Genomic DNA, 27,231 nt, shown 5'->3' with positions numbered 1-27,231 from the left:
AATCTATATTTTAACCAAATTAGCCTACCTTTTGTCCTCTGAAATGACCTTCATTTCCTTCCTCCATATCTTTGTACAAGCTACTCATCGTGCCTATAAAACACTACCTTCTCACTTCTTAGAATCCCTAGTTTTCATTCTGGAGAGCAGTTTGGAACTATGCCCAAAAGGCTATAAAACTCGGCATCCCTTTTGATCCAGCAGTCTCACTACTGGATCTACATCCCAAAGAGATCCTAAAAGAAGGAAAAGGACCCATATGTTTGTAGAAGCTCTTTTTGCAGCATCAAGGAATTGGGAATTGAGTGGATATTCATCTGTTCAGGAATGGCTAAATAAATTATGGTATATGAATGTTATGTAATACTATTGTTCTATAAGAAATGAGGATCAGGCTGATTTCAGAAAGCCTGGAAAGAGTTACACGAACTAAGTGAAGTGAGCTGAACCAAGAGAACATCATACACGGTAACAAGATTATATGATGATCAACTGATGGGTTTGACTCTTTTCAACAATGCAGTGATTCAAGGCAATTCCAATAGTTTTGGGATGGAAAATACCAATCACATCCAGAGGGAGAACTATAGACACTGAATATGGACCAGAGCTCAGTATTTTCATCTTTTTTTATTTATTAGCTTTTTTCTTTTTCGCGGTTTTTCCCTTTTGGTCTTATTTTCTTGCATAACAGGACAAATACAGAAATATGTTTAAAAGAATTTGCACATATTTATTCTATATCAAATTGCTTGCTGTTTTGGGGAGGGGGAAAGCAAAGAGAGAAAGGGAGAAAAATTTGGAACAAATTTTGAATGTTGAACAAAAAATGGATGCTGAAAATTCTAATATTTGGAAAATTTTTAAACTATTGAAAACTTGAAAAATAATAAAAAGATAGTTTTAAAAAAAGAATCCCTGATTTTCTTTAAGCCTCTGTTAATATGCTATCCCTATAGAAAACTTGTCCCAATTCTCTTTGCTTGCATTTTCTGTCTCTTCAAACTATCATACATCTACTTATCTAGGAACAGACACTGGGAGTATACAGCTGAGTATTTGATAATTGACTCTGGGGCGGAGAGAGGGGGAAGTATGCATTAAGTTTAATATACTTTATATTTTCTCCCCCATTTTCTTAAGTCTAAGATCAATAAAAATTTAAAAAAATCAACCCTAATTTGTAGCGTTTACCTATTTCTGAGGTATAGTCACAAAGAAAATTTAACAATCTTCTCTGAAGAGCCAGCTACAATATATCCATTGTGATTACCCACCAAGAAAATGTCAAATGGAGAAGGAAAGCTGATTATCGTTTTATCTTTCTATCCTCAGCACCAGGCACAGTGCCTTTCATATAATGTGTATTAGATAAATTCTTATCAATTTCTATTGGATAACTTTTCATCTTTCTTTTTCAATCCCTTGTCAAGGAGAGTTAGGTAGCACATTGGTTGGAGATTTTGTCAGGAAATTCAAATCCAACCTCAGACAATTACTAAGTCTCATCCTTGAGCAAGTCACTAAACATGCCCTTAACCATAAATTGGGGATCATATCCTTGACCTCCCAGGATTGTTGTAATGATCAAATAAGGTACTTTGCAAATCTTAAGACATTATATAAATGATAGCTATTATTATTTGCCAAATAATAAATGTTATTTTCTTACATGTAATGTAAGAGGTAATCTCAGAGATTCTTTTCAGCCCTAAAATCTAGAATTTTTTGATCCTGAAACTAGCATTTGTCAATTTATTCATCAGTGAAACATTTCCAGTAGAACAGATTAATCATGATTATTTGAAGGAACATTTCTGTCATGTTGTGTGGACAAGAAAACAATCGTCACTAAAAAGCCACAGACATTTCAATGGTTTTATGTTACTAAAACAAGTTTATTTATTCTGGCTGCATCTCTTCATCAACAAACAAGTTTCTTTTTTTAACAAAAGAAAAGTAGTTTCTTGTTGAGGAAGGAAACATCTGAATTTTAAAATTTGACTTATTTTAATGATAAATAAAAATGTATTTTTTAAAGAAGAAAGCAATTAGACTTTAATAGGCCAATGTGGGGGAAATTATACTAAGATATGCAGCTAAGTCAGTGTTTATATTCCTCAAACTAGGAAGAAAATGAAAAAGATGAGGTAGGTGGTTTTTTCCTTAATTTCTTCAATTCCCAAATTACTTTTCAACATAGGATGATTCATCTTTGAATTCCCTGAGCACAAAGTAGACTTGCAGAGCAGTCTTAATAAACTGTGGATAAAAAAAAAAACTTTTAAAAAATAAAATCTTTTCTTTTTAAAACCACCTACATTTCCCTATGTCTGTTCCATTGTTCAATTTCTTTCTGTTTTTTTAACCAATAATAATCAATACTGATGATTGCTGCTTTATGATATAGTTTCACATCTGAAAATACTTTTCCCTTTTTATTCCCAACATTAGCACTTTTGTTCCTCTAAATGAGTTAGGAAAAGAAGCTACTATTATTGAAGAACTGTGTTACAATCTCCATCTTCGATTAATTCAGGTCCTTATGTGTCCAATTCATGAGTGTGATTTTTATTTCTTTTCAATCCCTCCAGCCAACATTGGCTTAGGATGTGATTACTGGTATTGTACAAGAATGACTAATATGCTCATGTCATAAAACAAACTCCTTTCAGTTACTAAAGGAAGCACACAACTATTGACTTGAGACTATCTTGGAGAAAATTATCTCAATAATTAATAAGAGAAATGCAAATTAAGATAACTCTGAAGTTAAATTAAGATTAGATAATTCAATCAAAATTAAGATAATTAAAATAAGACAACTCTAGCTATCAAATTAGCCAAAATGGTAAAAGATGGAAAAAGTCAGTGTTAAGAGGGGCTGTGTGAGGACAGGCACACTAAAATATCAATGTAGAGCTAAACTGGTATAATTCTTCTAGGAGTCAATTTAGAGATATAGAAGAATATGACCTAAACTCGTTATACTCTCTGTTTCAAACAATCTGTTAGCATATATTAAGGGTCTACTATGTGTCAGGCAATGTACTAAATGCTGGGGATACAAAAAGAGGGGAAAAAATAGTCCTTGCCTTCAAGGAACTTACAATCTAAAGGGGGGAACAACAAACCAACTACTGCATACAAACAATTCATATACAAGAGAAATAGGAAACAATTAGCAGAAGGAAGGTGTTGGGAAAGGCTTCCTATAGAAGATGAGATTTCAGTTGGGATGTGAAGATATCCAGGGAAATCAGAAAGTGAAATGAAGCATTCCAGCAATAGGGGACAACCAAAGAAAATGCTAGGAGCTGAGAAATGGAGCATCTTGCTACTGGCACAGGGAGGAGGTCAGTGTCACTAGATTGCATAGCACATGTCAGGGACTAAGATATAAGAAGACCAGAATGGTAGGAGGAGGCTAAGTTATAAAGGTTTTTGAACATCAGAGAATTCTGTATTTGATTCTGAGGGCAATAAAAAAAACACTAGGGTGGGATGGGGGTGTTATGAAAAGGGAGTGATAAAGGTGTGGAGCAAACATGGTCCAACCTGAGCTTTAAGAAAATCACTTTAAACATGCTTTCAGAAAGCCTGGAAAGACTTATGTGAGGTAATGCAAAATGAAGTGAGCAAAAGTAGGAGAACATTGTACACAGTATAGCAATATTATAACGATGATCAACTGTGAAAGACTTAGCTGCTCTGATCAATACAATAATCCATAATAATTCCAAAGGACTCATGATGAAAAATGCTATCTACCTCTAGAGAGCCGATGAACTCTGACTGCAGACTGAAGCATATTTTTCCACTTTATTTTTCTTAATTTTTTTTTGCAACATAGCTATATTGTATGACTTTGTATGACTTCACATGTATAATGGGTATTGAATTGCTTGCCTTTTCAATGAGTAAAGAGGGACTGGAGGAAGAAAGATGATTTGGAATTAAAAATAAATGTTACATTTTAAAAAAAAAGCAAATCAATTGAGAAAAATACTCTAGTGGATGAATGGAGGATGAATTAGAGTGTGGCAAGACTTGTGGAAGGCAGATCCATCTGCAATAACCTAAGTGTGAGGTGATGAAGGGCCCAGTGTCAGAGAGAGAAAGGGCATATTTGAGAGATGTTGCAAAGGTGAAATCGGCTCAGACACAGCGGATGAGAGATAGTGAAGAATCCAGGATGACTAGTAATTTATAAGCCTGGGGGATTGGGAGGGTGGTTTGCCCTCAAGAGTAATAAGGAAAGTTGGGATGGGAGGCATTTCAAGGGGAAAGATAATCAGTTCCATTTCGGACATGTTTAGTTTGAGATGTCCACTAGACATCCAGTTTGAGATGTCAGAAAGGCAGTCAGAAAAACAAGATATCTGAAAAGCAGCTGGAGATCGGCAGAGCAGCTGGGACAGATTTGAGACTCATCAGCTTAGAGAGAATCATTAAATGCATGGGAGCTGATGAGATCATTAAGCGAAGTACGACAGAAAGAGAAGAACCCTGAGGGGCACCTGTGGTTAGAGGGTGTGCTCTGAAGGAGAATGCAGCAGAGGATTCAGAGAAGGATCAGTCAGAGAGGTCTGAAAACCCAGAGAGAGGAGAGTATCAGAAGGAGAAGGTCAGGATCTGCAGAGAGAAGAAAGAAGAGTATGAGAGGACCATTGGGCTTGCCAACTAAGAGATCACTAACAACTTTGGAGAGAACAGTTTCCTTGGAAGCATAAAGTTGGAAGGCAGATTTAGGCGATAAGGAGAGTAAGAAGAGAGAAAGCAGGCAAATGGCCAGAAGGACAGATGGGAGACCTTTTTCCTTCTCCCTGTAATGGGCAGAAATCAGGAAGGAAAGGGAGCAACAGGAGATGGAGGTCAAACCTGCACAGCAAGACCAGCAAGTCCCTTTTCCCATCAGCTTTCCTCTTCCTCTTTCCTGAAGAAACAGGCACAGCAAGAAATGGAGCAAAGGGAAAATTGCTCCTCTTTACAGAGCTTCTCCATATCTCACTTGGGAGATGGGGCGGGCAGCAAGACGTGGAAGTTGCCTTATGCTGACAGATGGAAGTCACTGCTGTGGAGAAGATGGGAGGCACATCTTCCCCTGGCCTGCCCCTTGCTGCCTAGCCCCAGCAGGAGAAAGAAGGTGTAAGGTATCGTCAGAGAAACATTTTGGTTCCTTCTCTCATCTGGGAAGGTTGGAGCTCAAGCAGCAGCGAGAATGGCTGATTCCCTAAGGAGGAGAAACTTCAATAAACCCCAAGGAGCACTTCTGCAGCAGCCCCACACTGGAAGCTCACTGGGTCCCCAAAGACTGGGAAATGACTAAAGTTGTGGCATGTTGGTCTAGCTCCATAAAGAGTGGCACATGGGGAGACTTCAGAGAACAATAAGAAGACTGAGATGTACTGATAAAAATGAAGAAAAAGTCAAAAGATCAATATATATAATGACTATAATAATTTAAATGAAGACAATATTAAAAAAAAAAAAACAGAATTTAATTCAAATAAAGTGGTCAACACTGGTTCCAAACCACTAAGGACAAAACATACTTTCTGTTAAGAAAATAAAGAAATATATAGAATTAATAAATATATAAAAGCACAAAGGCAAAGGTGCTATCGATCACAGAAGCTATAGATCACTTTATTTAAAATTGTATTTTTAGAAAAGTATAGTCTTTCAAGAGCAAAGTGTTTTATGTGGAAATGATTGATCTGTCAGAATAAAATGTCTCAATTTTAAAATGTCTAATGGGTCTCCCCACCCCATCACCTCAAGAGGAAAATAAAATGATCTGATTATGGCTCACATTATTTGAAAACTCTTTCTAAAGGTTACAAGTTAGTGTTAATAAAGACAAAGTAGGAGACTGTGGGGGTCTTAAATGCCTGTCTCAGAAATGTGGCCTTTCAGCAACTCTCTAGTCCCTACATAATAAAGTCCCCTACCTCTTACTCTGGTACTCAAAAGTTTTCTATAATCTATCCCCCATCCTAGACATCTGAAAAATTAATTTATAAGAGGGTGATCCATAGTTGCTCACTGTAATGACATCTCATAGCCTCCACAAACAAGCCTTTCTACAGCATCCCTCACCCAGCTTCTGAGTGAATAGCCCTAATGATAAGAAACTCCCTATTGCGGAAGGAGTTTGTCCTTCCATTTAACAGCTGTGATGGTCAGGAAGGTTTTCCTTATACCTCAAGCTAAAATCTGCCTCTTTGCTCCTTCTATTCTGACCATTTTGGGGTAGTCAAAGGGGGTTTCATGAGGAGGTAGGCAGAACTGGATGGATGATGAGAGAAATGAAGGGAAAGCCATTCCAGACACAGGGAGCATAAAAATAAAAGAGGCACGTGGGGAGCTTGGGAAATAGCAAGAAAGTTGTCCCAGATAGAATAAAACCTGAAGGAGAAATTAGGGCAAGAAAAAAAAACTAAAGCTAGATTATAGAAAATCCTGAAAACCTGAGGCGTTTGGACTTTATCATGCAGGTACTAAGGAGTTATTGAAGGTCCAAATTTCTGAAGCTGGCATTTAAAACCCCACCCCCGCCCAATTTCCTACTCAGTCTCCCTTAACTACTCTCAGATCTTGCTCTAAGTTTAATGATCTTAAACTCCAACCTCAAAGAAGTTCTTTCTGTTTCTAAATACACTCCGACTTACAGTACAACTCTAAATAAAGAGATAAGAACTTTATTGCAAGTTAAAAAAAAAAAAAAAAAACTATTTCCTAGGAAATTTGAACCCAAAGAGCAGACAGTCATTGAAGAAGAACAAAGACTTAGTTACCCATAACGTTATGTGCCCATAGCGTAGGAGCTTGCCAGGCTTGTCTCCATGTGGAATAGAAGCCTTAGGGTGTTTGCTCTAAGTCAGTCAACAAGCATTTATTAAGCACTCACTATTTGTCAGACCCCATGCTAAACACTGGACACACAAAGAAAGGGGAAGACGCGGTTCCTGCCTTCAAGAAGCTCATTCTAGTGGGGAGAGAACATGGAAATGACGAGGCACGTACAAAATTTGGGTGGCAATCTCAGAAAGAATCATCGGTCATGGGGAATGCAGGAAAGGATTCCTAGAGAAGGTGGGCTAGGAAATGAATCTTGAAAGACACCCAGGAAGCTAAGAAGCAGCGGTAAGCGTGAAGGACAGCCAGGGCAAATGCTCCAGAGGAGAGGGGAGATGCGTTCACAGGTCAAGGAGAAGCGAGATTGTGTCCTTGGATCAGAGGGCGGGAGAAAATGAGGGGGACTCTACCTGGCTCAGAAAAGAGAGATAAGCGTCTGGCTCGGAGCTGCCAGTTGGAGAGCCTGCATCCCTTGTTGGTCACCAACTGGCAGCTCAAAGAGATGGAAGTGACTGGAAAGCAGGAGGTCGTCTAGACATAGACTTAGCCCTTTGCTGGAACCCAGTCAGTTTGGGATCTGTCCAGCAGGACGCTGGAGCTGCTAAGATTGGGTCCTTGCCTTTCCTATTGGGAGCCGTGAGTTCTGGTGGAGCCAGACTTCCAAACTTCTCCGGGAGAAAGTGCCCCTTCAAGAATGTTTGAGGAAAACGAGATTGTTTTGGAGTCAGGAAGACCTGGTCTTGACTCCTGCCTGGGTCACTTGCCAGCTGTGTGACGCCGTGTAAGTAATTTCATCTCTTCCTCATCTCCAAAATGGGGATGATCACAGCTGCCACCACGTAGGGTGTTTGTGAGAATCAAATGTGATAGTGTATAAAGTGCTCCTTAAGCCTTAAATAAAATGATGTAAACAAAGTCCTGCAGTCAAGAGGACCTGAGTTCAAATCCAGCCTCAGACACTTACTCCATCCTAGCTGTGTGACCCTGGGCGAGTCACTTAACCCCAAGTGCCTCAGGAAAAAAAAAAAGAAACAAAATAAGGAAACTATAACAATAACAATGAGAAAAAACACTAAAACAAAAGTGAAATAATTTTTTAATTATAATGACTGCCTTCCAGTGAGGAAATGCACTTGCTTTATTCACTGTGGACGTGGAGTCTATGGCTGCAGAAAGTTGCATTGCTATCACATGCGATCATTGTCATCTGATTTAGACTAAATATCTTTCTTCATTATGAAGGGAGATTCTCTGTCTTGGAGAAAAGTCATAGATGAAAATGATCATGGTATAAAAAATCACTAAAACTTCTCAAAAACCCTTTGAGCACGATGTAAGGGGAATAGTTACTGTCATTCTGGTCGTCAGCCTGGATTTGGGACTAAGGTGAGCAACAAACCAGGCATCCCAAGTGTGGACAACTTCATCAAAGAGAGGAGTTAGAACAAGATTTGGGAGACAGAAACTCATCCATTTGAGTGGTAAAAAGAGATCAAGGGATGCTGTCTGTACTTTTTGAATGAATTACTAGATAAAGGGAAGTCTTTTGGCATTGAAATGATGAAGGTAAATCTTTAGAGAAATTACTATTCCTTATTATTGCTCTGTAAGAAATGACCAGCAGGAGGAATTCAGAGAGGCCTGGAGAGACTTACATCAACTGACGCTGAGTGAAATGAGCAGAACCAGATCGCTGTACACTTCAATGCTGTATGAAGATGTATTCTGATGGAAGTGGATATCTTCAACATAAAGAAGATCCAACTCACTTCCAGTTGATCAATGATGGACAGAAATAACTACACCCAGAGAAGGAACACTGGGAAGTGAATGTAAATTGTTAGCACTACTGTCTATGTACCCAGGTTACTTATACCTTCGGAATCTAATACTTAATGTGCAACAAGAAAATGGTATTTACACACATATATTGTATCTAGTTATATTTTAACACATGTAAAATGTATGGGATTGCCTGTCATCTAGGGGAAGGAGTAGAGGGAGGGAGGGGATAATTTGGAAAAATGAATACAAGGGATAATGTTATAAAAAAATTACTCATGCATATATACTGTCAAAAAATTATAAATAAAATTTTAAAAAAAGAAAAGAAAAGAAATTACTATTCCTTCTCCACGAAGCCTTCCTTAATTCCTCCGGTGGGTACTGACCTTCCCTTTGCTTCCAATAAATAGCACTTCCTTCAGAGCTCTCCAGTACACTGATCATGCTTTAGCACTGTGGTTATCTGTAAGCATGTCCTATTTCCCTAATTAGGATTTGTATAGGGGCTATTGAAGGTTTTTTTTTTTTTTTTTTTTTTTAATCTATCCCAGAACCTAGCTCAAAGTAGGCTTTCAATAAACATTTCTAGATTGTGTCCCTGCTTCCATTCACATGGTAGTTTATAGTTTACAGAGAACTATTTTAGCGTTTCATCTCCTACTCACAGTAAGGCTGTGGGATAGATAATGTCAAGAATGTTATTTCCATTTTAAAGATATGGAAATTGAGGCAGAAAACTGAAAGGAAGTACAGCTGGGGCTTAAGGCTGGGCTGTCTCCAAGTCCAAGGCTTTTTCTATACCCAGGCTGCCAGTGAATTAAGTTAATCCGCGACCCCCTCCTCTCGCAGCTTAGGAAGGGGATAGCTTGGCGTCCACCCCTGGGGCCCAGGCTAAAACCCAGAGAGGCCGGACCCGGGTCAGGAGCTGCAGGAGCTCAGCCACCTCCAGGAGCCAACCAGCCGCTCCTGCCCAGCACATGGCTTCAATCACAGGCCGGCCCAAGCAGAAAGGAGGAAAAACAATAATAAAAAAGGGGGGAAGAGGGGAACTTCTCACCTCCAGGGCCAGGGAAATACATCAAACAGCCCAAGCCCAGACAGCTGGCAGAGCCCCAAAGGAACAAGAACAATGTTCAAAGAAAAAAACACTCGGAACCCACCCTGATGCCTCCTCTCCTCCAGTTCTGCTCCCTTTGAAACCAGGGAAGAAGGAGGTGGATTTCTGTGGTTGGAAAAGTGTCCGCCGTTGGGAAGCCAGCCCTGGACCAGATCCGGGATGCGTCAGTACATGGAGGCCGCGGGTTGGACAGAGCGAGCTCCTTCTGCCATCAATCCTGAAAACTCTCAGGCTTTCCCAGGCCCTGCCCCAGCGCCGTCCTCCCGGGGCCTCCGGGGAGCCCTTTAGTCGGGGCAGGGATTCTTGTCCTCCTGACGGACAAGGGAACTGGAGGCTCCAGGTCCAGGGGGTTGGGGGGGTGACCAAGCTGAGTCAGTGAGTCCGGGGCAAAGCTGACCGTCTGACCCTCCGGCTTGGGCTCTTTCCATCACACCAAACTTCCTCACAGTGTCAGAATATTAGAGATGGGAACAACTCGAGAGGGTGAAAAAAGCAATCTGAGAGATGTTACTATAACCCTGCCTTCCAGCGTGACGCGGGTTCAAACCCTGCCTCTGACACTTGCTGTCTGGGCCCCTTTTAAGCTCCTTACCAGCCCTAAATCTACTACCTTGTAAGCCAGTGGCTCCTCTTACAGCCTAGAAGAGACTCGGAGTGGAGAAATTATTTCCCAACACCATGGAGATAGAAGGTAACAAAGCAAAAGCTTTTCTGACTCCAAATCCAGTGTTATGGGAGGGTGGGGTCAATTAAATTTTTTCACCAAACAACAGTCTATTTTCTTTCCCTCCTGTCCCCTACCAATTAAAAAAGAAAAAAAAAGGGGGGGGGGACAGAAGCCTGGTAACAAAATACACTGTCAAGGGAAATAAATTCATGCACTGACCATGGCTAAAGAAAACTCTGTCCCCTAACTCCTTTGGTCCTTTCATATAGTCCTTTGTAAATGTCGCCATCTTGAACTTTTTTTTCTATGAGATGTGCAGAGGGAAAGATGGAGGTAGGACCCGCAGTTTTATTGGACTAGGGAACTCCCAGAGTTCTTCTGCCAACACAGGTTGCCATCTTCTATGGAACTTAGAGAGTTAGGGGGGCACTGAGCTTCCCAAGGTCACAGTCACTATATACTAACCCAGATCTTCTTGGCTCTGAATCTAAGTTGGCTAGTCAATATCTATAGGATATGGATTTCCCCTTAATTCACAGAATCACTGAATATCAGAGGTAGAAGGATCTTAGATACCCTGTAGTCTAATCCCTTTATTTTACAGAGAAGAAAATGACTTATTCCAAGTTCTATAAAAAGAGAAAAGTAGCTTTAGCATCAAAGCCCACTTAGCTCTAATTCTGTTTCTTTTTTGCATTAAAACTTTGTTTTCAACCCAACTGCATTTCCATTTTATTAATGTGAGAAGAGTTTACAGCTCTGCCTGGTGCTAAAGTACTCGCTCAGTCCTTTCTCTCAGGTAACTCAGGATTTCTTCTTCTCCCTGAGGAGTAGGGAGATAAGTGAGAAGCAAGAAGCCTAGGTGGAGGGAATACAACTAACTAGTACTAGTTAGTATTTAACTAGTGGTACTTAACTAGTAGAAGTAGGTAGCTACCCATAATGTATGATTTGAGGGACATCAGATAAATCCTCAAATTTCTCCCCCTGTGGCTTCCCATTTTCTCTGAACTTCCAGCACTGACTTATCTAGACTGATGTTTTAAAATACAAACTCCTCTAAAAGAGCAAAAAACTGTAACTCTATCACACTTATATCAATGACTGTCCATATCAATGGGGAATGGATCCTTAAATCTAAAGGAAACTTGGAGAAACGGAGGATTCACCGAAGAGGGGGTTTGATTGTGTGACTGCTTATTATTAGCCTTGGTTCGCTTCACGTATTTTGGCATGTTTATGGGGTGGGGAAAAAAGGCTGGTCTATTCCTAATTCTGCCGCCTCACCTTGTGTGCTTGTCCATTTTCCCACATCTACAGAACCTAGACATAAGTGATATTGGAAGTTTTGCCCAGAGTAAAACTCTGGGTTCAGTCATAAGAGAGCGAGTGATTGGGTGAGATGCCCATCAGGATCAAGCCATGTCTGTGTCAGCCCAAAGCTTGGTCGCTGGGCTGCCCAGGGCCTCATCAGTGTTGGCACATGGGGCAGGGTTACCCCTCACTCCACCGAACCCCGGGGAATCTTGATCACGGGAAATAAGGACACGTTATGTTCACTAGTGCACCAAGCTCACATGGCTAAAGAAACCTGGAACTAAAAATGCAGTCGCTAAGAGAAAGTTCAAAATCTACCTCTGGAAGGTCTTTCAGCATTTTAACAATAACAATGAGAAATCTAGGATTTTAATCTTGCTTTAAGGTCTACAAAGTGCTTTGTATAGGTCATCTCGGATGATCCTTGCAACAACTTGTGAGGTAGTATGCCCATTTAGGAGATGAGGAAAGAAGGTAAGTAAAAAAAAAAAAAACCACAACATATTATGGGGGGAAAAAAAAGAAGGTGAAGAGACTGAATAACTTGCCAATAGTTACTATCTCAAGCAGGATTTGACCTCAAGTTTCCCTGATTCCTGCTCTATCCACTTTGATGCCGTCTGTCCCTGTTGTTTGCCATTCAGCACTGACACAAGCATACCTCAGAAATATTGCGGGTTCAGTTCCAAATCATTGCAACAAACCAAATATTGCAATAAAGTGAGTCATACAAATTTTTGGTTTCCCAGTGCAAATAAAAGTTAGGTTTGCCCGTTAAGTGCACAATAGTATTAGATCTTAAAAAATATAATAATGTGTATACCCTAATTAAAAACGCTTTCTTGCCGAAAAATGTTAGCCCTCATCTGCGCCTTCAGTGAGTCACAGTTTTTCACTGGTGGAGGGTCTTGCCTCCCTGCTGATGGCTGCTGATTAATCAGGGCGGTGGTTGTGGATGGCTGGGCCGCTGTTGTGGATGGCTGGGCGGCTGGGGAAACTTCTCAGAATAAGGCAAAAATGAAATTTTCCCCATCAGTGGACTCTTCCTTTTTCTTGAACACTTGGAGCTCATCGTAAGGATATTGTGGGGAGGCCCAAACGGCTGGTGGAGCAATGAGAGCATGCTCATCGAAGAACTTCACGATCTCATACGGGCCCCTAGAGCACTTACAAAAGCAATGTCAAAAATCACTGATCCCAGGTCACCGAGCAGACTTCGGGATTTACCAAGCAAAGTGCGGCCCCCTGGAAGCCGCTCCCTGCTGGCTGACCCCAGGCCGACTGGCCTGTGCCACCGGGCCTACGACAAGCCTTTCAAGGAGCATTCCCTTGGGGGCCTCAGGCAGGGCCATCGGCTCCACGTAGCATCCGCATGGGTCTGTGCTGTGGCAGTCCCCAAGTTCTGAAATCCTGAGGTGGGAGGCTGCCGCCTGAAGCTTCTGCCCCGTGAACAGGCAGATGTGATTCAGGCAGGTGAGGTGGCGGAAGGCCGCTTGGACACACAGTCATGCTCTAGAGAGGGATGCTCTCTCCTGGGTTCCCATGCACCCGCCATCAGCCCAGGGGCCGCCTGAGGGTAGGGCCAGAGACTCCCAGGGGAGGGCTCTCCCAGATGGAGTCAGAGGCAGAGCCATGGCCCTTCAGAGAGGAGGGCTCTCAGGGGCTCCGGCTGGATGCTCCCCGAGGGCAGGGGCTCCGTTTCCCCTCAGAATGATCGTTCTCCCAAGGCGGGGACTGTTTGTGTCCCCCTCTGACCTGGCTCCTGAGGAGACAAGCGAGGCTCATTACCCTGGGTAACCCTGCTAGCCAACACTCCATCTATATCTGCAAATGCTTCCAAGCCAGCCATGTTTCACTCAAGCTGAAAAACACCCAGCTTTATACCAAGAAGGGGCGATTCTTGCTTTTTAAAAAATCCCTTTGTACCTTGTCCAGGTATTTAACTAGCAGCTCCACAGGCAGCCGGAGGGTCAGCCAGAGGCCAGAGAGACAAAACGCCCCACCCCATGGCTGGGCCTGGTTCCCTTCCCATGGTTCTCAGAGATTCCTGGAATTCTGTCCTAGCATCCCTGTCTACTGAAGCGGGGGAGGGGGATTAAAGGCTCTGAACCAATCTCAGCTAAGCCACTCATCTCCCAAGGTCAGGGACCCTACACCCCCCCCACCCCGGGATCCTGCTTTTCCCTCTATCCCCTACCCATCACACACACACACACACACGCACACACACACACACACACACACACACACACACACACACACACACAGGCTGAATTCTCTCCAGGAGTGTGATCTCCAATTAGCCAGGTTCCTTTCTCTCTCTGGGTCTCCCCTTCCTCATCCGTTAAGTGGGGGTGGGAATGGGGGAGGGCTGTTTAAACTTGATGAGTGCCAGGGTTCTGTTTGCATCTCAGTCTCATGTCCCAGTCTGGGCCCAGACACCAACGAGCCCAGAACACCGGGCACTGATGTGGATTACCCTGGATATATCCCCTTCTTGCTAAGCCAGCAGCCTACCTCCCCTTTTCCTTCTTCCCCCCTTTCCCTCTCTCCCTCCTTCTTTTCCTCTCCCTCTCTCTTTCTCCTTCTTTCCTTTTCTCCTTCCCTCTTTCTCTTCTTCTCCCTCTCTCTCTCCATCCCTCTCGCCCTCCCTCCTTGACATTTTTAAATGTCAAGAACACTAGAATTAATGGGAGTCAAATCCTGTCTGCTCCGTATATCCTCAGACAAGGGACTTAGTAGTGCTTGTTATGTGCTAAGTGCTGCACAGTTGTTACTTCTCCTGATCTAGGAAACTGAAGCACGCAGGTCCAGGACTTGCACAGGACCACACGGCCAGTAAGTGCCTGGGGCTGGATTTGAACGCCCCGCTCGTCCAGCCCGGGGCTCCAGCCACTGCGCCATCCTTTTGCGCCCAAGGTACACCGAGCTGGAGTTGCACCAGATGATCTCTTAGGTCCCTTGAATTCTAAACTCTATGATCCTTTGATTTGCCCAAGGTCACACGTGCAAAAAGGACTCCAGACCTTGGCACTACAAAGGGCCCTGCTTCTCCGGGACTCTGCCACAGGCTGCCTCCAATCTTGTTACTTTAATCCAATGACACGAGGGAATTTGTACAAATTCAGAGAATGAATTAGTAGCTCACTTTCTTCCAAGCCAGAGGGCAAGCCAGAAGTACCCCCGCCCCAAACAGCCAGCCAACGCCAGGGACAATCCTGGGCAGCCGCCCATTTCTGATGGAGGTTGGTTCCAGTCCGAGGTGTCTCACACACAGGATGTCAGGACTAGCAGGACCAGGTGAGAACTTAGCAGAGAGACAATCAGAGCCTCGGGGACCTTTAAACAGAGAGTGTTATGATGGGGAAGGACCCGAAGATACTTAGCTTGGGTTCTAGTTACCAGACTAAACTGAACAGGGCGGAAGCCAGGAAATAGGTTGGAAGCAAAGAGATGTCCCTTGGTTTAAAAATAAAAGGGGTAGACAGGGCCATTACCTTTCATCTACTTCAGTTCAAGCCAAAAAGTTCTCAAAGAAAAAAGACAAATCCAACAGTTTGTTGACTCGACTCTGGGGTCAAGTCCCAGGGAAGTTTCTGTTTCCATTTCACATCAAGCAAAGTGGGATATGGTCATAGAAGAAGGTTCTTTGCCATCAGTTCTCTTGCAGCCCTTCTGACTTCTCGCCATCTTAATCTCACTGATGAGGTCCCGGTAACTGGGAAAGCCTGAATTACTGCACACAAACTGAAAGCCTAATTAGAACTCCCTGAAGCAAGCAGAGAGAAGCACTGAGACGCCATCGGGCCTAAGCGGGCCTTTTGCTTAAGTGGACCTTATTGCAGCCTCATCTCAGGTGAGGTTATGGTAGAATTCTTAGCCAAAATCTTTACATTGACAAAAACCAGCATAACTAGTTACTGTATCCAATCAGAAAGGCAAGTTATGACATCAAACCCCTGAGGTTATATTTCCCTTATAAAAGATCTACTAGATCTCTTATAGATCCTGTATCTCCCACTAGCTCCTTTTTGGGGTCACTCTGCTTGCTAAGCGTCACAATAGCTAATAGGAGCCTAACCTCCTTGTTTGGATTAGCTTACCACAGTGTACCGCTGTCTCATGATGTACTTCTCTCTCATGGCATCTTCCCCTTAATAGCATCTTCCTTCTGGTTATTGCTAGGGAATTTGTCTTCCCCCTTGGTAATTGCTAAAATCCTTATCCTTGTTTCAAAAAATGGATTATGTTTAAAAATATGGATTATGTTAATTATAAAATGCTGAGGAAAGTATGAAAATTAATTTTCAAATGTATAACTTACCATCCATTACTAAGATGTTAAGGCTAAAAGAGGAAGAGTTGGAAGGAGGCTAGAGAAACATTCTGTAGTAAGATCATAAAAAGGGACCAATCCACACACACACACACACACACACACACACACACAACCCCTAATGGATCTGAATTGCTCTTGATAGATTAATAAGATTTTTGCCCTTGGTTTGGAGGATAGCTAAACTTACAGATTCTTTTGAGACAACTCATGACCCCAGCCCATAATCCCAATATACTTGGGTTTCATCCATTTTAGTGGGTAACCCCATAATTTTGTTGTCCTGGTCCATGGTGAAATGATCCACCAGTCACTATTACCATAACCATGGCTGTGGCTAAGACCATCATCATCATCACAATACTCGTCACCATCATAAACATTATCAATATTATTTATAATCAACACTTCCAGCATTATCAGTGGGAACACTATCACATTCACAATAATGAACCACCATTTTTTTTTCATTCATTGCTGTTATCAGGATGACCCATCGATATAACAATCATCAATAAAACAACCACCATCATATAACTTACCTTTTAGGATAAGGGCTACTTCAGTTTAGTGTTTATATCCCTAGCACCTCATAAAATACCTAATAAATGTTTGTTGAGTTGAGCTGAATCCCTAGCTGTGTTATCAATAGAATGGAAGCCACAAGAGTAGTCAGTGTCATTTTTAGCTTTGTACCTCCATTGTCTAAAAGGCACCTGTGCTTGTGGGAACTTCAAGTTCATGGAATTGAATGCTTTTGAATCATCATCATCACTAACACCACCAACTTCGCCACCAGCTGCTGTGAAAGCATGAGCATTGCCATTACTACCACTATCACCACCAGTGTAACTTCCAGGGAGTTAGTCCCATAGGTAATCATTCAAACTGCGGTTCAGACCCAACTTTTCAGCCCAATTATTCTCTCTCAGTGATTGGTTGGATCTTTCTTGTGAGCATATCACATTCCACTTAAAAATTATTTAAGAACTCTTGTTACCTTTTGTTTTATTTTATTGTTATTTTATTTTTTATTGTTATTTATTTATTTATTTATTTATTATTTTATTGTTAGCTTTTGTTTATGTTGGTTATCTAATTATTTATCGATCTAGTCTGTTTTCCTTCATTTCTATCTCTCTTTACCTTATTGGAAATTAAAATATCTTAGTATTATTGTAAAAGACAGTTTCTTCTTGAATCCTCACCCAAAAGGATATCAGGAACATCCATGGGACCTAAAGCAAAGCTTTGATAACCACTGTTTGTTTGTTTTTCCTGAGGCTGGGGTTAAGTGACTTGCCCAGGGTCACACAGCTAGGAGGTGTTAAGCGTCTGAGGCCAGATTTGAACTCAGGTCCTCCTGAATTCAAGGCTGGTGCTAGAACCTCTGCTTTAATGCTATTTTCAGGATAGTAGTTGTGCTTTGATACTTCATTATGTTTTTAATGGCCTTGGGTACCATTTAGTCAGTTACTCATCAACTGCTATGAATGGTACCTTGATGCTCCCAAAGATGCAGTTTTCTGAACTGTCCTGATTACTTGCTCCACAGACCCTGAGTGCCCTGAGAACCCTGAGAAAATCTCTCACTGATTACTAACAATATTATTATTAGATGATTGAGATATTATTGGCAGCCTGGAAAGTTCTTCAGTGGCCAACACTTTTTGTGTTGGAGTTCACAGATACATCATATGTCTTGTACCGTGAAAAATATGATGTGTCTGCCAGGGAGCTGGGACCATTCCTTAAAGCTAAATCACCCCGGCTCTCCTTGATTGACCAATAATAGGTCCCAGGCCAAGCCCCACTTGTTTGTGCCCTGACTGGCTCAGAGTGAATTCAAAATAGGAATTGTTCCCGTTTTAGAATCTTCCCCTCTGAAACTTTTTTTTTTTTTTAACTTTGGACTAAGAGGCCATTTTTTGCCTCAATTGTCACCCATCCTTAACACTGGGCCCTGCCTCAGTCAAACTGAGACCTTAGCTTAAAAACACCCAGGTCTCCCACTGCATCCAGGGCCGTCTCCAGTGCTCCTGATCTGTGTCTGGCCCCTGGACCCAGACGGCTCTGGAGGGAACAGTGAGGCAGGCGCCCTTGCCCAGCCCTCCCTCCCTCCCTTTACTTACAGGGCACAGCATCCCCTCCTGACATCAGGGTCCTCTTCAAGAATGAAGGACCGACACTATCACATTCTAACACTGGCTATATGTCAGCATGGGCTTTTTGCCCTATTAAAGTAGAATCTTTTTGAAAGCAAAAACTCATCATTTTTTCATCAACACATGACAAAGCCCACGATGGCCAACCAGGTATCTAGCAAAAGAGAGACGACAATTGTCTATCGGATTTAACTGAATCAGACCTTAGAGCAAAAGACACAGAATGCTCTTCCTGCCTATTAAGCTGTAAGATCTGTGAGGGCAGAGAGTTTGCTTATGTACACCAGTGATTTCCAAAGTGGGAGACTCTAATCCTCCTGGACTGGGTACATGGATAATAAATCAAGAGTAAAAGACAAATCCCATCCCATCCTCCCAGCAATGGCCAATGGGGTCCGTATTTCCAACAAGCCCCATCCCCTTTCATTCATGATCACCCAATACTTCTGGCGCAGCAGAGTTCTGTATCTGGAGTCAGGAAGTCTTGAGTTCAAATCTACCCTCAGACAACTAGTATGTGACCCTGGCAGGTCACTTCTTTAAGCCTCTATTTGTCTCAGTTTTCTTCACTGTAAAATGGGGATAATAACAGCACCTACCTCTTAGAGTAGTTGTGAGAGAATATTTGTAATTAGCAGAGTGCTTAACTAAATAGAAATGGTTATTTCCTTTCCTTTCATTCTAGCCTTGCAGTCGTTGGCCTTCACATGTCTGTGAAAGCTCCTAGATTCTTCCTTTTTTGCTCAGGGCATAGGTCTCCCCAGGAGATAGGACTTCTTTATGACAAAGAGATAAAATTAGTAGCTGCCTGAGCAAAATTCATCCACCTCTATCACAAAGTACGATGATGATAGTGGTGGTAATAATAATAATAATGCCTAGAATGGATATAGCATTTTATTGTTATTTATTATATTATATAATATTTATTATAATATTAACATATTATCTCATTTGATCCTCCGATGTAGCTACTATTATTCACATTTAACAGTTGGGGAAACTGAGGCAGAGGTTAACTGACTTGAGCAGGATCACATTGCTATTAAGTAAGGTAGGATTTCAAAGCTGGGTCTTCTGAATCCAAATTTACCCAGGCTTCCCACTGCCCCATCAATCAATCTCGACTCTTTGTTTGGCTGATGAAAAAAACACAGACTGAAAAAGGTGGAGCAGTTTGCCCAAGATTACACAACTAGTAAGTTGTAATTTAGATTCAGACCCAAGTCTTCTGAATATTAATATTCCGCCGCATCGGACTAAGAGACGTGGTCCAGAAATTCTCCTCTGTGATGTCTTTCAAATATCTCTGTATGATGTAGTGTCCTAAGTGTTTGACTCGGGGTCAGGAAGAGCTGGATTCCAGGCTTACCTCGGACACTTAGTAGCTGTATGACCCTGAGCAAATCCTACCCTCTCTGATCCCCAGTCATCTCATCTGAGCAATAAGAAATAGCACCCCCAGAGTTGTTTCCAGGGTCATATGGGATAACATATATAATGTACACTGCACATTTTGAGGTGCTTTTAAAAATATCAATTATTTTATTTCTAGTCCTACATCCTTCCTTGTTCCAATCTGAGATGATATTTAGCCCTAAACCTCCCCTGGAGCTGACCTGATCATCAGGGGGCTCCAGGGTCTAAGTAGACTCCCTATCATTTTTCTTGTCCCCATCTATTCATTCTTAACATGCTTCCAAGATTCTTCAAAGCTATCAGCCAGTCATTTCAGGGGCACCGATTCAAACAGCAAAAGCTCCACATAAATAGTTGTAATGGGCTGCTTTATAAAGCCAAAATCATGGTGGGTCCTCTGATGAAGACCGAAGTTAGTCTTCAGATGGTCCATCCCATCATTCCAAGCCTTGTCACTTTGGTTAAAACTCTCCAATAAAGGAGGAAGCTAAAAACAAAATTGAATTTTAAAAAATATAAATACAGTTTCAATTAGTTATGCACTCACCAAATTTTAAACCCCCTTCATTTTACAGATGGGGCCTTTCAGAGAAGGGACATGACACAGTGGGGAAAAACAAGAAAAAACTTTGGCCAAGGAATCCTAAGTCTGAGGCTAGCACTAATGCCCCTCATTAGCTTCATGAACCTGAGAAAGGCATTTCCCTTCTCTGTGCCTCAGTTTACCCATCTGTAAAATGAGGGAAATGAATTTCACGCACTCTAAATACCTCCTAGCCCTAGTAAGTAATGGAGCCGTGTTCAAAGCAAAAAAGTGACTAAATCACACAGCTGAAAGCTAGGTGGGTCAGCTAGAAAAGCATGTCCTGGGGGAGCATTCCCATTGACCCTTCCTCCCTTCCCTGGAGGAGACAAATAAGAATATTGCCTTTCGGACTCTTCATTTGGGAAGCAGGAACAGAACACAGCTGGGATTCGGGATCCCTGACTCTGGGAAGGATCCAGGGAGGGAGGGGGCCACCGACTGACACTGAGGGTCTCTGGAGCCAGAGAGCCGAACATGAAAAACAATTCAGGCAAAAATCTGTTGAGGTCAGGGCTGGTAGGGAGGAAGTGGCCTGAACTTTAATGAGGTAATCTAGAATAAACAGGGGGAAAGCAATTGGAGGTGACAGGTGCTGATGGGAAGCCCCACCCTGACCCACGAGGTCATTTCTCCTTAATCACTAACATTAGCACAGCCACAGACCTGACAGCTTCTGGGGGAGGTAAATGGCACTGTGAGTGCTTGGCTCCTCTCTGGCCTTGACAGGTAGGAGATGAGGATGGACAGCCCTCCCACCTCACCCCGGAGCTTCCTGCTGATGCACGCTCTTCCCCCCCCCCACCAGGGAGGATGCTCGGCCCAAATGGTTCCCATTCTTATCTGCAAAGGATGGGCTAGGAAGGAGAAATCATTCATCCCCAATCACCCCCGACCAAAGCTGCTCAGCAAGGGTGGGGAGCGCAGCCAGGGAGACATTCCTGGAGCCGTGATGAACAGCAAGGGTGTCCGGGTTGTCTAGAGAGAAGCCATCGGAGGCTGGTGGGTGTGACCTGGGAGAGCATCAAGTCCGACCTGACCTGCACAGACACTCCCTCCAGCAGCTGTCCAGCCAAACCTAATCCCTCTTTCCACATGATAGCCCTTTGCATTTTTAAGGACCAAGTCATGTCCCAACCCCAGCCTTGAAAAATGAGCCATCTCTTTTCCAGGCTGCAGATCTCCACTTCTTTTAACCTTGCCTCTGCATTTCTTCCAATAGGAGCATCACGGCTGCATCACCACCATTCCAAACCTCAGTTGTCTTGGACTCTTCCTTCTCTTTCAGCCCACCCACTGATCCATAGAATTTGGGAGCTAGGACTGTAGGGGTCACCCATTGCCATTATTTCACAGAGGGAGAAGCTGAGGCTCAAAGAGGGGGAATTACTTTCCCGAGATTTGCTGAACAGACATTTAATTTCTCCAGGGCTCATATTCCTTGTCCATGAAAGGAGGGAAATGAGATAGATGATTTCCGGAGCCCTTTACAGGGCTCCAAAGCTTATCACCTAGTCCACAAATTAAGAAGCACCTATAAGACACTCATAAGGAGTTCATATTCCAACACCCTGTTTCCCCTGGGATCCCACACAGTGAATCAGAAGAAGATCCTGATCTCGTCAGTCCCAGACTCTCGGCTTTCTGAAGGACTTGCACCCTTTCCCTCATTAGAAATGCTCTTCTTTCTCTCAGCTTTTCAAAGTCCATGCTTTGAATTGTTCTAAGTTCTCTTTTCTCCTCCTGCTCCATTTTTAGGAGGTGGGGGAGAGAAAATGGATATGGCGATAGTGATGTCTTGTTTTTCTCATGGAGCATCCTGGATGGGATACTCTCCCAACCTCAACCTTCATGTGAAGAAGGTGACATGGCCACATTCTTCAAGGCCAATTTAATGAGTTACTTCCTCCAGGAAGCCTTCCTTGACCTCCTCCTGCTAAACGCTCCCCTCCAAGCGCAGCCTGAGCTTTACAGGCCAAAGTTGGTACTTTGCTGGCATAGACTTCATACACCCCCATGCCACGGAGACATCCTGGGTAGAGTCTAGTTCTGTCACTGTATGCAGCTTTTACTGCTACTACTACTATTATTCTCAATAAATGCAACAACCCCTATTTCCATAGACTAGCTAAAGCAATTTCCTTAAAACAACATTCGGGGGGAATAGTTGCAAAGGTCTGGCATCCCCATTTCACAGAAGAGGAAACTGAGATTAGCTTGAAGTCAAAGATCATGTGTGACAGAGCCAGGATTTGAAATCATACCTGACTCAAGCACCAGTTCTCATTATTCTAAATGTAGGGGGGGTTGAAGGCAGGGGAAGGATGGGAGACCTTCACTAGTCCCCCAAATTATGTCACGTATGGAGCAGGCCACTCTGCCTAACAAGGAAGCCGGCTGCAACTCTGAATGTGTGCTGGTATTTTTTCGGTTCCGCCAGAAAATCAAATTCTTCCTCTCTGAACACTCGACCACAGATGTAAGGAAGGGAGTTACTCTGTTCCTAACCCTCAACCTAGAAAACCCAGAATATAATCACCAAGTATTAAACTAACTGTAGAGAAACATTGATACCCTGGTTCTTTTATGAAATTTAAATGCCTTTCTGAGATTCAATTAGGAGGGAATCATGGAATTGACTGAGTTAGCAAAACAATCACCCAGAGGGCTTGAAATAATGAAGCCTTGAAAGGGTCTGAGGGAAGCAAGGTTTGAGTTGTTTGTAGAAGGGAGAATTTCTTCTCTTTCCTTCCCCCATTAGCCAAGCAAGCTTGCAGCAGAGTTATGTATGGGGCAGGAAATACTGCATAGAGTATTTATATACAATAGGGATAAAGAGAGGTAATCACTTGAAGGAGGAAGGAGCTTTAAGGAACAGAATCCCCTTAGAAAAGGGAAGAACGGTAACTACAGAGCAAAGAGAAACCTTCTACCAGAAATGCTACATAGAAGGAGAGCTGAACGGGGGAAGCACTTGGAGACTGTTATATGTGGGTCCAAACATGTGCTTCCACACTGCTATGCTTTTAAATGCACGGCCTCTCTTTCCATGATGCATGAGGATGCCTCAGTTGGGAAGGGGCTCTTCCCAGCTCAGTAAAAGCCTTTGCTGTTTGTTTCTCCTAGGGGTTGGACTGTTCATAGGAAGCGCCCCGGTGGGGGCTCCCGACTCACAGGGTTATCCCTAGAACCAGAAGGTAGAAGTTGCCCACGTCCGACCCAGCCACAGCTGCAAATACAAGTTGGGAGAGTATCCCCTCAAGGATGCTCCGTGAGAAAAACAGACATCAATTATCGCCATATCCGGTTTCTCTCCGCCGCCTCCTAAAAATGGAGCAGGAGGAGAAAAGAGAAAAGCTCTCCCCTAGATTCACCCCAGAGCCCAGGAAGGGGAGTCCTGTCACAAAATGTGCAAACCGGCCTAGCAGAAGCAGCCATGTATTCTGACACAAAGTGCCCTATTTGGAGATTTTACAGCAAATGAGCTGGTGGATTAACCTCCAAGTCTGGTGCTTGGGCCTGGGCAAGCCATGAGAGCTTGGACAGGTGTTGTGTGGTCAAGGGTGGAAGCTCACACCGACCTTGCAACAAGAACCATCCTTACCCAAGCTTTTGGTGTTCTTGCACCTACGACCTTGACCAGACATAATGCTGGTGACAGCAGTGGCAGACCCCGAACTGCCACAAAGAGACCCCAGCATGTCAGAGGGGCCACCAAAGCCTTTCTGTACGAATCCCGCCACAGCTGGGTATTCATCCTTTATGGAAAATTTCCAGGAGGGAGAACTCACTCTATCACAGTGTTCTTTCTGCTTTGGAGCAGCTTTCATCGTTGGGAAGTACTTCCTTACAACCAGGCTAAACTTGTCCTCCTGCAATTTTTGCTTTTAGTGCTCCTTGTTCTGTCCACTAGGATCAGGTTAAACGAGCTCAGGGTCTTCTGCACATGGCCCGATTCGTTCACTGGCTCCTCGTCTCAGGTCCCCGGGTCTCACGCTGCCACAACGCCAGTGCCCAGGATGAGGGCCGCGGCTCTCTGATGGTTGCACGGGAGGACTCTCCTGGCTTTCTGATCCCCTTATATCTAGAAAGGTGACAGAGTTTTTCCACGCTGCCCTTTGGGGGAATAAGAAAAACATTCTGAATTCTGCAAAATTTCCTTTTCCCAGGAGGCAACTTGGATTTCTCTGATTTGGAATCCCAGGGATTTTAGAATTTTAAATCAGCTTTGGGCACCTATAGCTGTAGACCGAGTTTTGTCCCAGAAGTCCACAGGGATAGCGCTAGAGAAGACCACGGGGTGAGGAGATCATACATTCTGAGCTGGAAGGAACTCCAGTGTGGCTCTAATCCAGCCCCCTCGTTTGCAGAGGAGGTGTGAAGAGGTTAAGACACTTCCCAGAATTTTTAAATGGGGAGGGCCTCAGAGGCCCCCCCCTCTTGGAAGCCCAAGCTCCCCCAGACGTCATGCCCTTCAAGTGTCCACCAGATTCTGCCTGAAGATCCCCACGAGGGGAAAGCCAGTGGCTTCGGAGACGCCCGCTCCACTGGGGCTCCACCCGCTCTCAAAGTTAGAAAGTTTTACGGTGATTGTTTTCCCGCCATTCAATATAACTTTGGTGATTTCCTCTCTGTTACTTCTACCCACTGAGCCTTGTTCTGTCCTCTGGAGACAAAAAGGACCGCTTCAGCCCCTTTTCTGATTGACAGTTCTTCAGATACTGAGGCCCGTCTCCCGCTGTCCCACTGAAGTCTTCCCTTCTCCGGGCTAACGACCTCGCCGGTCCTTCAACGGCCCTTTACGGCCTGACCTCAGAGCCCCCGCCGCCGGGGCACCTTCCTCCGGACGCCCTCCGGCAGCCGGGTCCTTCACAGAATACGGTTCCGGGTGCCAGGTGGGCAATGAGCTCTGTCTGCAGCCCCCTCCAACGGGCCTTTCTCCGCTCCCCGTTCGCTCTGGCTCTGCGGGTGACCCTCCGGGGCACCGCCCGCCGCGGGGCTCATCCGCCGGCTCATTACCAGGTGATGCGGCTAGGTGAGGAGGCTCAGAAAGCGCTCGCCTCGTGCTCCAGTTGGAGAAAGCAAAGCCTCCGGGATTTGCCAAGTGTTGCCCGGTGTGCCAGGCTCGGTGCCAGGGAGAGGAGCCCCCTTCCACGAGATGTAGGATTTGGTCTCCCCGGACTCATGGGGCTCCCATGGTTTCCAGCCTCCACGGTGATCGCCCCCCACCTCCCCTACCCCTTGGACGCCCTTTCCAAAACGACTCATTCGGACCACTTTGAAACCACCCCCTCCCCCGGGGCTGAGGGCCAAGCCCCAAAGAGGGGCCTGCACCTCTGGGCTCCTCGCCCTGCCTCCTGGGAGGTCCGGCCTTCCCCCCAGCCGTGGGCCACCCGCCAGGAACTGAGGATGGGTGTGCAGCGGGTGGCAGCGGGGATGGAGGCCGCACCCCCTCCCCAGCCTCCAACAACAACAGGAGCAAAACCACATCCTCCACATTCCTGAGGCAGGGGAGCGGCGGCCTCGGTAACTCTTGCTGCCCTGCCCGGCCCAGGGCCTCCATCCTCCCCACCTCCTCCGGCCCTGCAAGCCCCGGGCGGGCCGCCTCCCTCGGGAAGCCTGCCCTGACCGCCCGCTGGTGCCCGGGGGCGCCGGCACACACACAAATGTAAAAGTGCTGCTTTCATGCTGGCGCTTAAGTAACTCCGCTCCCCGTCTCTGCACGAGAGGGGCCCTGCCCTTCTCAGCCTCCTCTCCAGTCTGGCTCATTTCCCTTTGCCCAGACATTTCCCACACAAAGGCTGGGAGGCCGGACTTCACAGCAAGGGATTTGAAAAGATCCGTGGGTCTTAGTAGACCACAAGCTCAACCTGAATCCTCAGGCTGAGGAGCCGACAGGGTTAAGTGACGCATTCATAGGATGCCGAACAAGGAGGGTGACGACCCTTCCGCCCTTTGTCCGCGCCAGGATTTCATCGAGAGAAATGTCAATGTTGCAGACATAGCTGAGGAAGAACATTTAAAAACTGGGGGCACCGGGAGGAGAGTGGCCAGGCTAGTGGAGGAGCCGCATGCCTGGAACGGTGCCCAAGGCTGCTTCCTGAATGGAGGACCCAGGCACTGGCACAATTCGCCTCCTCCCGCCTCACTCCACCGTATTCAAAGATATTATAGACTTTAGAATTCACGTTATATTTATGCATTTCTTTTAACAGATTAAAGGTTTGTGGCAACCGTGCGTTAAACACATCTATCCGCCCTTTTTTTTAGCATGGGTTCATCATTTTGGGGTAATTCTCCCAAGATTTCTCCTTATTAGTATATCTATTATGATAATACGTGATCCCGGATCTGTGGGGTTACGGAATAATCGTCTGGGGCACCACAAACCACGCCCCCGTGAGGTGCACATCGAACCCACGCACAGCGCCCAGCCCGGCCTCCTGCTCCCCTGGGCCTGTTCACCGTTAGTGGAGAAAATCACAGAGCAGCAAGGATCTAAGAGGCTGGCTCCCAGTCTGGAAAAGAGGGACTGAAACGCCTCAAACGGGCATCGTGTGTCAGGGAAATCTTCGGAGGGCCGACCAACACGGCAAGCGCCTTCTTTAACAAATCCCTCCCCCATCAAGGGGGACCTCCACCGGCGAAAAGATACCGCTCGTGGAAGCTCGGGTGGGGGTGAGCCCTCTCAGCCACGAAGTAACTTAGAATTCAGGGATGTGCTTTATCTTCTTAATCATTCGACTGCTGCACATTTAACAGACTGCGCTAGTGTAAACACAACTTTTATACGCAAAGGAAACCCCGAGGCGCGCGCGACTCCCTTTACTGCCCCGTTCTGAAGCCTAAGCTGCCCCCTCTCTGGGCGCGCGAACGCTCCGGGACCCTGCCGCTCGGGCCGGCTGCTGCGCTCGGGCCGGCTGCTGCGCTCGGGCCGGCTGCTGCGCTCCGGCCGCTGTTCCAGGACCGGAGGCTCCCCTA

This window comes from Sminthopsis crassicaudata, chromosome 1 (genome assembly GCF_048593235.1).
Source record: "Sminthopsis crassicaudata isolate SCR6 chromosome 1, ASM4859323v1, whole genome shotgun sequence".
In the NCBI taxonomy this organism is placed as follows: domain Eukaryota; kingdom Metazoa; phylum Chordata; class Mammalia; order Dasyuromorphia; family Dasyuridae; genus Sminthopsis; species Sminthopsis crassicaudata.
Note: the sequence above shows the minus strand (reverse complement) of the source record.